Source organism: Protopterus annectens, chromosome 13.part0 (genome assembly GCF_019279795.1).
Source record: "Protopterus annectens isolate FY-2018-M chromosome 13.part0, PAN1.0, whole genome shotgun sequence".
Classification (NCBI taxonomy): domain Eukaryota; kingdom Metazoa; phylum Chordata; order Ceratodontiformes; family Protopteridae; genus Protopterus; species Protopterus annectens.
This window is the reverse complement of record NC_056747.1, coordinates 234804274-234817062: the sequence shown is the minus strand read 5'-3', so window position 1 is coordinate 234817062 and position 12789 is coordinate 234804274.

Genomic DNA, 12789 nt, shown 5'->3' with positions numbered 1-12789 from the left:
ATACAATTAATCATCCTATGGCCAAATTTTCATTTATCATTATTGATCATATTACTGGCAATCGGTCATTCAAAACAGGATGGCACGATATACTTAATAACAAAGAAAGAAAATGGATTATAAAACTAGGGGGTCTATTTTCCCCAGGACTAAATGATAAATTTGTAAGCTTTCCATTTTCAAAAATATACCATATATTCTCTGCAGCTTGCTGGAGTTTTGAGTTACCATCAACTATTTATTTGTTATTTATTGATTCTATTTTAATCTTTTGTTAACAATTTAATTTTTTGTTAACAATTAAATTTTTTTCCTAAGACAGGAAGTGATGTCATTTTCTTCACTGAAACGTGTATAAATTAGTGGCTTTTGTCATGGTTCTTTTCTATACTACTGAAGAAAGCTATATGCTGAAACCGGTCTAGTTCACTTGTTTCTACAATAAACTTATTTCAGCTCATCTTTGGTGCTGGCATCTTATTTTGATGCATACTAGTTTGGTTGCCTTGCATCAGCCGTACTTGCTAGCTTTTCATTGCTGCAGTACTCATAGATGCCCTCACATTGTGTCAAAACAGATCCCGTTACATTTCGTCTACACACTTAATTGTATGCTTTATTATTTAGGTGTAGTAGGTATGACTTTTTTATTGTTACTTGATCTTATTATTCCTTTACTTACATTTGTTATCCTAGGATTAAATTAATGTCAAGTTGAATTGTTCATATTATGATGTGTCTGATGATACAGAGCTCTACAGACGCCATTCACTTTATTAACAGAAATGGGTGAAACCACTTTAAAATAAGAATTTTGTGGTGAGCACAAGATGGGACACATGAATTTATTTACCATAAATACCTATATATATTACTTGGAAGACATACATTCACCATTTTTATGTATATCGAATGTGTTTGTGTGTGCGTATGTGTATAAGTCTGTCTATATAGATGAATACATAGATATATAGATAAATAGATAATGTGTTGGTTTGGCATTACTCTGTCCTTATGTCTGCCCCATCTCCTTGTTTTCTGAGCCTAGAAATTTTCATACACACACATTTATACATTTTAACACTTGATTATTCTTTTAGTTAATCCAACTACTAGGCCTGAGAGCATTTTGTTCTCGTTTCCTTCCCTCAAGACTTCCTTGACTAACACACAGTTGCTAAATACTATTTATACATCTAACCTAGCAACACACTTCGTTTTTCAGCTCTATAACTTTCTCTCGCCCATCACAGCATTTCATATAGAGTCTAACCTTGAAATTCACTTGGCTCAACTCACAAACCTGTCCCAACTTTCTCTATGCTTGAGAGCTTCTAACCAAATATATATATATATATATATATATTTATAAATACACACATATATATATATATATATATATATATATATATATATATAGGTCTACGTTGCTTTACTGAAAATACGGTTCATCAAACCGTATTTTCGATAACTCAATTCCGCGAAAGTGCATTTTGTCGAAAATGCACTTTCGCGGAACAAAAAAGATAAAAAGTAAATTAAAAAAAATAACATACTACACAGTACTATGCAGGGGGGCAAGCCCCACCACACCCCCCACACCCCCTACTTTAATATTCTCACTCCGAGATCGCACTACAGTGGGGAAAAGGGAATAGCCCCTTATCCCCACTGTACCACAATCTCAACAAGAGTTACCTTAGTTGTACATCAACAGTATACATTGGCGTACAACTAACGTTACTTGCAAACTGCATGTTTTTTGTTTTTTCTTTAGCGAAAGTGCATTTTCGACAAAATGCACTTTCGCTAAAGTAGGTTTGACACAGTACAGTTCGATGAACCATACTTTCGACTATACAACTAGGACCCATATATATATATATATATATATATATATATATATATATATATATATACACACACACACACACACACACACACACACACACATATATATATATACACATATACCTATAGATAGATATGGCTATATATTTTATTTATTTATTTTATAGTTTGTTTCGCCGGACAATCCATTGGGCCAAGAAGAGCCCGTTTTCAATGGAGTCCCGAGGAGAAAAGGTCCATGAACAGCAATATAATATGAAGACAAATGCATTTATGTAATACTATTGAAGAACGATGGTATTACCTAACATGATAAAAAATTTACGATTGCAGTGAATATTCAGTTAAAAAAATAAAAGGTAAAATTACAAACACACACACAAATAGGTCAATTAAAATAAGAAAAAGCCATTGGTGTATATTCCTGTTAAATTTGTTAGAATGTGAAATAACACAGAGTTGGCATTACAGTTTTACATGAAATCTTGTCAGAGTTAAAGTAGGATAGGGGATAAGGGGTGTTAATTGCTGAATATAAGAAGGGTGTGACAATAAGAAAAAGAAAGAAAAAAAATAGAGCAAGAGTAGGAGTAAATGACAGAAATGAAGATGGTCGTAGTCAGAGAAGCTCAGTATGAGGAAGAGAAGAGAGAAGTAAAGGAGTGTGAGAAGTCGGGGAAAGAAATGAGGTGAGTCGTGGGATGAGAGCAGGAACATTCCCAGAGGGTTTTGAGATGGGAATGAAGCAGAGTTTTAAAGGTAGAGTGGTTGTCTGTAGTATGAATGAGAGGTGGCAGGGAGTTCAGAGGTGAGTTAGGGAAAAGAATAGCAGGTGTTTGCCTGGAGGACAAGCAGGCTTGTGCAGTTCAAGCAAATTCTGGTTACTGGATCTTAGAACTCTGTTGGGTAGGTGCATTCTGAAGGAGAAGGCAAGGGAGGGACAGACATAGGGATTAAAGATGAGTTTATGGGCATGAGTAAGTTGAATATAAGTAAGATGGTTGGGACGTTCAAGCCAGTTTAGTTTGTGAAGGGCATTGCAGTGGTGGGAGGAGGATTTATAGCCAGTAGCAAACTTAGAAATTTTGTTATAACAGGAGGATAGCTTTGTTTTTAGAGAAGATTAAAAGTTGGTAAGAAGTGGGGTACCATATAGGAAAGAAGGAATGAGGAAGGTGTTGGAGAGTACAAGTTTAGTAGTGGGAGTGATATAGCGGTTATGGTGGTAGAGCATGCCTAGTTTCTGGTGTGTTTTCTTTATGTTAGCAAGTGGGTATTGAATTTTAACTGTTCATCAATAAGGACTCCTAGAAGCTTTGCATGGGAGGCTACCTTGAGAGAGGTATTGTTTTGGCTAGTAATGCAGAATGAGTTCTTGTCTATAATGGTACTTTCTGAAGGGGAAAATAACATAATTTTAGTTTTTGATGCATTGAGTGATAGGTGGTTGTCGATCATCCAATGTTCGGTATAAGAGCTAGCATCCTGAGTTAGTTTTAAGAGAGTGGAGGTGGAAGTGGCAGAGTAGATGATCATAGAGTCATCTGCGTATTGAATCAGTTTAGCACTAGGAATGATCTGGTGGAAGTCATTTATGAAAATGTTGAACAGTAGGGGACACAATATGGAACCCTGGGGTACACCTGCAGGTGTATTAAGGAAAGAGGAGGTGGCTTTTTTCCATTTAACAGCTTGTTGTCTATTAGAGAGGCAACTAAAAAAACAGCTGACAGAAGAGTGGGATAGGTTTAGATCAGAGAGTTTAGATAGGGGAAGGTTATGGGAGATAGTGTCAAAGGCCTTGGATAAGTCCAGAAGCAGGGTGGACACTAGACAGCCAAAATCCCGGGCTTTGTTGATGGTTTAGAGGAAGGAGAGGACAGCGGTTGTGGTACTGGGCCAGGTCTAAAACCATGTTGTGTGATGGTAAGTAGGTGGCTGTCTGTGAGGTATTGAAGGAGTTGAAGGTGGACACACTTTTCTAGAACTTTTGAAATAGAAGATAAGATAGCGGTTGGGCGGAAATTGGGACTGTTGTTGTTATTACCTCCTTTGTGAAGGGGAATGATATAGGCATTTTTCCATTTCCATTCCATATATATATATATATATAGAGAGAGAGAGAGCGAGTGAGAGAGAGAGGGAGAGAGCGAGAGAAAGAGAGAGAGAGGGAATGAGAGATTTGGATAAATACATATGGTTTAGCTCATTATTTAGCTTTCATATACAGTAAACTCTCAGTTAACCAGCACCCATGGGGATTGGTATTTGCTGGATAAGTGTAGTTTCTGGTTGCTTGAGAGTTACTATTTAAAATAGACCTGACAGATACTGTACCCTATACTATACCATACCATAAACACTGTATTGATTTGATTTTAATATTGAAATACAATAATTAAAAGCCTAGCTATAATAATAATATTTTAAACTTATATTTCCACTAGAAAGTGTGGCACGTGGAATGGTTTTCAGTGGCATGCTATGTGGACTGGAATTGAATGAACTGAATAGAGGGAGAGAGTGAATGCATGTATGAAAGCAGAAGTGACTGTGTGTGAGAGATCGGAAAGATGTTTGAAAGCTGAAGAGAGTGTGTGTGTGAGAGATCAGAGAGAGAATATGCAATGTGATGCAAACTGAGTATGGAGCGAGTGTTGACATTTTAGCAATTTGACTTGTTTGGTTTGGGTTGTTCTCAGGTTGGGGAGAAAGGGAATTTATTTATATCTTCCTTTTAAAAACTAAAACTCTAAAAATGTAAGGTATGTTTCTGTGGGGAAAAACAGAAAGTGCAACACATGAAAAACTGAATTGTTCAAACTGTACTATATTTCTTCAATTTTTTTCTGGTTGCTTGAGTTCCGGTTAACTTAGAGTTTACTGTACTTTATCAATATTTAATAATTAGATAATTGTACTTTATCAATATTTAATAATTAGGTAATTGCAGTGCTAACTTTCAGAACAGAGACAGTTGCCATACTGACTCATCCACTGAGAACATATTGCATTCCATTGAGATAGACCCTGTGTGTGTGTGTGTGTGTGTGTGTGTGTGTGTGTGTGCATTTTCATCTGCACACACTATTGTTGTTATTATTATGACAATCTCCCTTAGCACTGGGTTGCTTATGCACAATATTTGAACCTCAGGCACACCAAGACTATCCATAGTAGCTCAACATTGACAGTCTATTTTTTCATTTAAGAAATGGTGCAGTCTCACTGTCATCTGTTTTATTATGTATTATATTCATGTAAAAAAAGTACAGGACTAGATGCTTATTTTATTTGGCATCATACCTACCAAGCTGATCAACAGTCAAATACACAATGACTTTGTACTTACTTTGATAAAGAGTAAGAAGTACCAGTCGCAATTAAGATGCAAACGTTGTACTACTGTTTCAATCACTGTCAATAAATATGATTTGTCTAAGTGCACATGGATTAAAGTTTTTGTTGGAATTTGCAAGGCTTTTTATATAGAAAACAGAAAAGGATATATTTCTTGTTACTGCTATAACTTAGATCTGATAAAGCTCTAACAAGGGCAAAAGTCCTCATCTCCTGTTTTAACTTAATAAACTGTGGTTTAAAGGATACTATTTTTTATTTTTAATAGGAATGCAAAGTGATCTAAGACAACAATCTTAAATAAGAAGTTCTGACAACAGTCTATTCTAATAATTCATATATTTTTCATGGATGTATATGTTCTAGTAAGATTAGTTTCCCTGTTTGTTTTTTATTTTATCCTTCATTAAGGAAAGTGTTCAATACGCTTAATGCTGGAAACCTATATTTCTTTGGTAAAAGGTCATGTTGTCTGACTATAAATGCATATATGCACACATTAACTTCAAGGGCACATAAATTTGGATAAAAGCTAGAAAGTGAAAAAAACATAATCACCTAAACCAACCTGGTGACCTTCTAATTATAGTATCTCTACAGCTGACTGAATTGAAATTCCTTGAGTATTAGTTGCCTGAAGCCCAAAATGCCAAAGAACACAATGCTGATCACTGTTTTCCATAGGATATCACTGCTGGTACAATTTCTAAATGTGTGCTAGCAGTGGTTCCCTTTCTCTGGAGATTTCTCTTCAACTTGGTGCGTCCATGGAGTTGCATATATATAAGTTCAGGGGGTGTTAAGGGCTTTCCTCCCACATTGGGGGGGGCTCAGGGTTCTGTATTTTGGGCATTATTTTTCAGCATTTGTGATGCTTAGGGTTTTGCTTCTCCAATTACAGAAGTTTTTCAAACATATATACTATATATATATATATATATATATATATATATATATATATATATATATACATATATACAAATGCAGACAAGCATTAAAAAGTAAACGTATTCTTTGTAGAGTAACATTATAACTAAGGGAAAAATTGTTATAAAGAAAATAGTAACTTACTATTTTACAGTATTAGATATCTTCATTTACTTGTATTTTTGAGATCTAAAAGGGAAATGTACGGGATTTATTTGTTGGGGACTGTGACTTGGGTTCCAGAACTTTCAATATGATCTCTGTTATGATCTCTGTACCATGGTTAGTACTGAAATAAATATCCACTTCAGTTTTAGCACTGATACCTTCCACATTAGAGTCTTCCTGGATACTTTTAGGACCTATCACTATTCCATGCCATTAGGAGCCAGACTGAAAATATATTTCAGATTTTGTTGATGAAAGTGCCTACAGAGACATCCCAAAATTTACAGGAGAAGTAATCTTTTTAATGTTTTTAACTTGTGTTGATTATTTTAAATCTCACTGACTGCACATCAATCTTCACTTTGGGTTTCCTCCCTAACAATTTTATTTTTTTTTCTGTTAAGGAAAAAACAAGTACATTTTATCTTCTGATTAAACTGGCCTACTTGATTTTTTGCACTGCAGACAGGCCCCAAGCAAAATAAGCATTCAGAAATAAAGTCTTCTGGGGGGGCTGTTTGTTTACTTATATTTATTCATGGTCTTTGACACAGTAACACTCAGGAATTAAAATAAAAATAGAAGATGAAAAAAACAGATGAAAATTTAGACACAGAAAGAAATGCTATGTTTATTGTACAGTAGATGTTTGCTTGAATCAAGGGTATGTTCATATGCAGTAAGTGGACTCTAGGTTCAATCTCAGCAGATAAATGTAAATCACATGTATTTTGTCACTGATTGCTAAGGTGAGCCTTCTGTGGTACATATAGAAAAAAGTAAGAAACCACTACCTTTTTTAAGTGAAGCAAGGCAAGTGGGAAGAGAAACCTAATGTTATGACTTACTATTCTCAAAGAAAATTTTTAGGTGTTTTCAGTATTATAGCCTAATATTCAACATACCATTGTTATGACCCTACTCTAAAAAACTAAAGAAGTAAAAACATTGCTATAAAGGTAATTTCAGAAGAGGGATGCAGAGATGTCTTTTAAGAAAAATGCCAGTGTTGTAATTCACGATGAAGGGCCTCAGAGGTAGCACATAATGAAAACCATGCCTGAAAAATTGAAAACTAAGGTGCAAAAAACATTTACCATATTGTAAGAATCATTTTGCATCAAATATTGAGACTGCTCATCTTAGGTTCCTGGCTCATGAAGTTATTACTGGACACTGTGTGAATTGAAGCCAAATATGAACTCTAAATCACTGTACAAATTCATCTTTCTGGTCAGACCTGCAACATAGCAGATTTGTAGTTTAGAGGCTATAATCAAAATAGGTCATGTTAGTGCCAAAATCTTAACAAATGCAAAGATTCTGGTTGACATCACAGATATCACAAATACCATTCAGAAGGTCTGCTATAGTTTAACAAAAACTTACTAGCTCTAAACTCATTCTTTTGATTGTAATAATAAAATCATCTAAATGAAGTATATACAAATTAAAAACGCACTCGGTTTGAGCAAAACATGAGCAAAATTAACACAAGCACTTTTGCAGAGTGCATACACCCCTGCACCCTCTGGAGTTTGCCGTGCATAACCAATTTATTTACATATATTTACTCCAAAGTCATTCCAACTTGGGAAAAAAAGCAACCACGCAACAAAAAATAAAAATAAAAATAAAAAAGTCACTTTCTTCAAGATTATGGGATCACAATATGAATAACCAGTATACATAAGCACAAAAAAAAAGACAACAAGGAAATACATTCTCAAGCAATACTGGTTTACTGAAGGACTTTTTTTTTTTTTTTACTGTACATATTTGGTGACTTGCAAACTTAGTGACTATATACATTTTCAGTGCTGAGGACTGGACTGCAACTCAGACAAAAAAATACTTTTTAGTATGGAAAATCAGATTTATTTCATCCTCAAATGAAAGCAGCTAAAGAATCACATATTAAACAGGGACAATATGGCTTAAACATCAACAAGCATATCTGAGCCAAGAATCAGACCTGCCACTGGTAAGATAAGTATTTCTAAGAACCTTGTCTAAAGCTAAGATCTCAGACAGGTATGTTAATTGTGCATTATGACACATCAGAACAGGAAGAATAAAAAGAAGTGGTTTTGTACTCTGTGTGGGATAACAATTCACAGGGCATGACTGAAAATGCATAATGTCTGTTATGCAACATAGGCATGAAACATACAGATATGTCAAAGTTACTGGAGAAAATGGGGCAATTCTAATCAGGTCATGCACCTAGGAGTAAGTTAACAAACTCCTAAAATTAGTGTGCTATATACTTATTAAAAATAGTAGATTGCCCAGAAAAATACAAGGCAGCCATCAAGGAACAATACAGACAATGTAAGAAAAAAACAGATAACTGATGTGGCTATTTTATAACACAATAGGGTTTCTAACTGAGCTGACTAAATTAAAGTGAGAAAAAAACAAAGTATGGGTAACTATTAATATTTTGAAGACGGACAGTAACTACAATCCTCATAACAGTGTTAATGAAAATATGAATGTAGGAAACATATACTTAGACCAAGTTATTGGTATCTTGTAGTAGTATATCCCCTCTGTCCAACTTTGAGGCACGGTGATTTCTAATTTACTGAATATATCTGAATGAAGGGTGCAGGGCTCCTAGGGAAAAAAACTAAATGCGTAACAGTAGGTTTTGGAGTTTGTTGTTTTTGACTGAACAGAAGTTTAGTTTTTGAAGTACCAGGATCCAAATTATCAGGTCTCAAAGTAAATAATGTTGCTTTAATGTGTCGTTTGCACATGCACTTTAATCCTTTATCAGTTTCTTTTTATAATGATTGTGTGTGTGTGTGTGTGTGTGTGTGTGTGTGTGTGTGTGTGTGTGTGTGCGTGCGTGCGTGCGGGCATGTGTGTGTGTGTGTGTGTGTGTGTGTGTGTGTGTGTGTGTGTGTGTGTGCGTGCGTGCGTGCGTGCGTGTGTGTGTGTGTGTGTGTGTGTGTGAGTGTGTATAAACTACTTCTTTATTATCATATCTCATCCTGTATACCTGAACAGGAAGCAGCTCATTAAAAAGTCAGAGCTTTAGTCCTGTGTACTAACAGCCAGATATCTAGCTTGCTGCTTGAATAAAAAGTTTTGCGCTAACAAGCACTTTCTGAAGGAGACAAAGTCTGAAACTCACGTCTGTCAATATTTACTGACTGCAATCCATAGCAATTTGCAAGACAGATGCAGATTTTACAGGGAACAGACACAAATATCTCTCCAAAATTAAAAACAATGGGGGGACAAAAGTTCAAAATGTTCAAATTTTAATTATTATTGTATTTTATCTATTTGTTAACTATGTAAACCCACTGGCCAAAATGTCCCTTTTTAGGGGTCACCCAGAAGCACTGTCTGGTTAAATGACTTGCTCAAAGTCACACATGCAGATAGAGGTGGAAGGATTTGAACCCTGTATTTTTAATTACAAGAAGGAGTTTGTTAACAGCTCAGAGCCTTAAGTGCTAGACAAATCAACTTAAAAAGTTAAAAGAACAGGAGGTGTTGGATTTATATGCATTCTATGAGCAATAAAAACTATGAAACTCTAAAACTGTAATCCTCAGTGATTTACCAGAGAAATAAGTTAAAGGGGAAAGGGCATAACTTTGAAGCAAAGTAAGATATGTTCTGCAAAATCATGAAAAGATAAGAGTCGGACTATTCTAATTCACTTAAAATCTTAACAGAACAACAGTTTTGTATCAATGTGCATTTTCTGAATAACAAGAACTATGAAACCGTAATGACAAGCATTATTGTCTGGCTACAATCCTCCGTAATTTACCTGAAAATAAAGAAGTTAATGAAGGTCAGGCAGTTGGTTCAGAAGATAAAGGCTCTAAGCTCTTAATGAGCTGCATGCTGTAATTAAGGGTACAAGGTTTGACTCTTTCTCTCTCCACTTGCCTGACATGTGAGACTGACCAAGCCAAACAACCAGACATTGTACTTGGGATGTCCCCATAATTTGGGACATAAATATCAGGCACAATTAGAGATATTCACTTTCTGGAAAATAAGAATTAAAAAAAAATATTGCCAACTTGCTGACTACAATATCTGAAGTCAAAACATCCAGGGTAAAGGAAGGAAAGCAGACTCATGAGTTGTAAGGAGCTTGGTACAACACACAAAACAATGGGTAATGGTTTTCTTATATATTACTTACCAGAGATCACACAGTAATAGTGCTGGTGGAAATTGGGCTACTGTTGGCCGAAGGAGAAGAGGAGGGCGAAGGCATGCCCGAAGGCAGGAAGAGAGGAGGAAGGTTAGGAGTGTAGCAGTGCGGGTAGGAACTTTGAATGCTGGCAGTATGACTGGTATAGGAAGAGAGCTAGATGATATGATGGAGAGAAGGAAGGTTGATATATTGTCCGTGCAAGAGACCAGATGGAAGGGAAGTAAGGCCAGGTGTTTAGGAAACGGGTGCAAATTGTTCTATCATGGTGTGGATGGCAGGAGAAATGGGGTAGGGGTTATACTAAAGGAACAATATGCCAAGAGTGTTTTAGACGTGAAGAGAGTGTCTGACAGAGTCATGTTTATGAAGCTTGAAACTGATGGTGTAATGATGAATGTTGTTAGTGCAAGTTGGGTGTGCGATGGATGAGCAAGAGACATTTTGGAGTGAGTTGGATGAAGTTGTGGTGAGTGTACCCAAGGGTGAGAGACTACTGACTGGAGCGGACTTTAATGGGCATGTTGGTGAAGTGAACAGAGGGGATGAGGAAGTGATGGGTAGGTATGGTGTTAAGGAGAGGAATGCAGAAGGTCAGATGATTGTGGATTTTGCGAAAAGGATGGACATGGCTGTGGTGAATATGTATTTTAAGAAGAGGGAGGAGCATAGGGTGACATACAAGAGTGGTGGAAGATGCACACAGGTGGATTATATCCTATGTAGGAGGGCCAGTCTGAAGGAGATTGGTGACTGTAAAGTGGTGGCAGGGGAAAGTGTAGTTAAGCAGCATAGAATGGTGGTCTGTAGGATGATCTTGGTGATCAAGAAGAGGAGGAGGAGTGTGAAAGCAGTGCCAAGGATTAAATGGTGGAAGTTAAAAAAGGGTGATTGTGAAGTGGAGTTTAGGGAAGAGTTAAGACAGGCACTAGGAGGCAGTGGAGAGTTACCGAATAGCTGGGTAACTATAGCAGAACTAGTAAGGGAGATGGCTAGAAAGGTGCTTGGTGTGACATCTGGACAGAGGAAGGAGGACAAAGAGACCTGGTGGTGGAATGAGGAAGTACAGGAGAGTATACAGAGGAAGAGGCTGGCGAAGAAGAAGTGGGATTGTCAAAGAGATGAAGAAAGTAGACTTGAGTATAAGGAGATGAGGCGCATGGCAAAGAGAGAGGTGGCAAAAGCTAAGGATAAGGCGAATGGAGAGTTGTATGAGAGATTGCACAATAAAGAGGGAGAAAAGGACCTATACCGATTGGCTAGACAGAGGGGCAGAGCTGGGAAAGATGTGCAGCAAGTAAGGGTGATAAACGATAGTGAGGGAAAGGTACTCACAAGAGAGGAGAGTGTGTTGAGTAGATGGAAAGAGTACTTTGAGAGGCTGATGAATGAAGAGAATGAGAGAGAGAGAAGGTTGGATGATGTGGTGATAGTGAATCAGGAAGTGAAACAGATTAGCAAGGAGAAAATAAGGACAGCTATGAAGAGGATGAAGAATGGAAAGGCTGTTGGCCCAGATGACATACCAATAGAAGCATGGAGGTGCTTAGGAGAAATGGCAGTGGAATTTTTGACTAGATTGTTTAATGAAATTTTGGAAAGTCAGAGGATGCCTGAGGAGTGGAGAAAAAGTGTTTTGGTACCTATCTTTAAGAATAAGGGTGATGTGCAGAGCTGCAGTAACTACAGAGGGATAAAATTGATCAGTCACAGCTTGAAGTTATGGGAAAGAGTAGTAGAAGCTAGGTTAAGAAGGGAGGTGATGATTAGTGATCAGCAGTATGGTTTCATTCCAGGAAAGAGCACTACAGATGCAATGTTTGCTCTGAGAGTGTTATTGGAGAAATACAGAGAAGGTCAGAAGGAGTTGCATTTTGTCTTTGTAGACTTGGAGAAAGCATATGACAGGGTGCCTAGAGAAAAGTTGTGGTATTGTATGAGGAAGTCGGGAGTGGCAGAGAAGTATGTAAGAGTGGTACAGGATATGTACGAGGGTAGTGTAACAGTGGTGAGGACTGCAGTGGGAGTGACAGATCTGTTTAAGGTGGAGGTGGGATTACATCAAGGATGAGCTCTGAGTCCTTTCTTATTTGCAGTGGTGATGGACAGGTTGACAGATGAGATCAGACAGGAGGCCCCATGGACTATGATGTTTGCAGATGACATTGTAATCTGTAGTGAGAGTAGGAATCAGGTTGAGGAGACTCTGGAGAGGTGGAGATATGCTCTAGAGAGCAGCGGAGTGAAGGTCAGCAGGGCTAAGACAGAATATATGTGTGTAAATGAGAGGG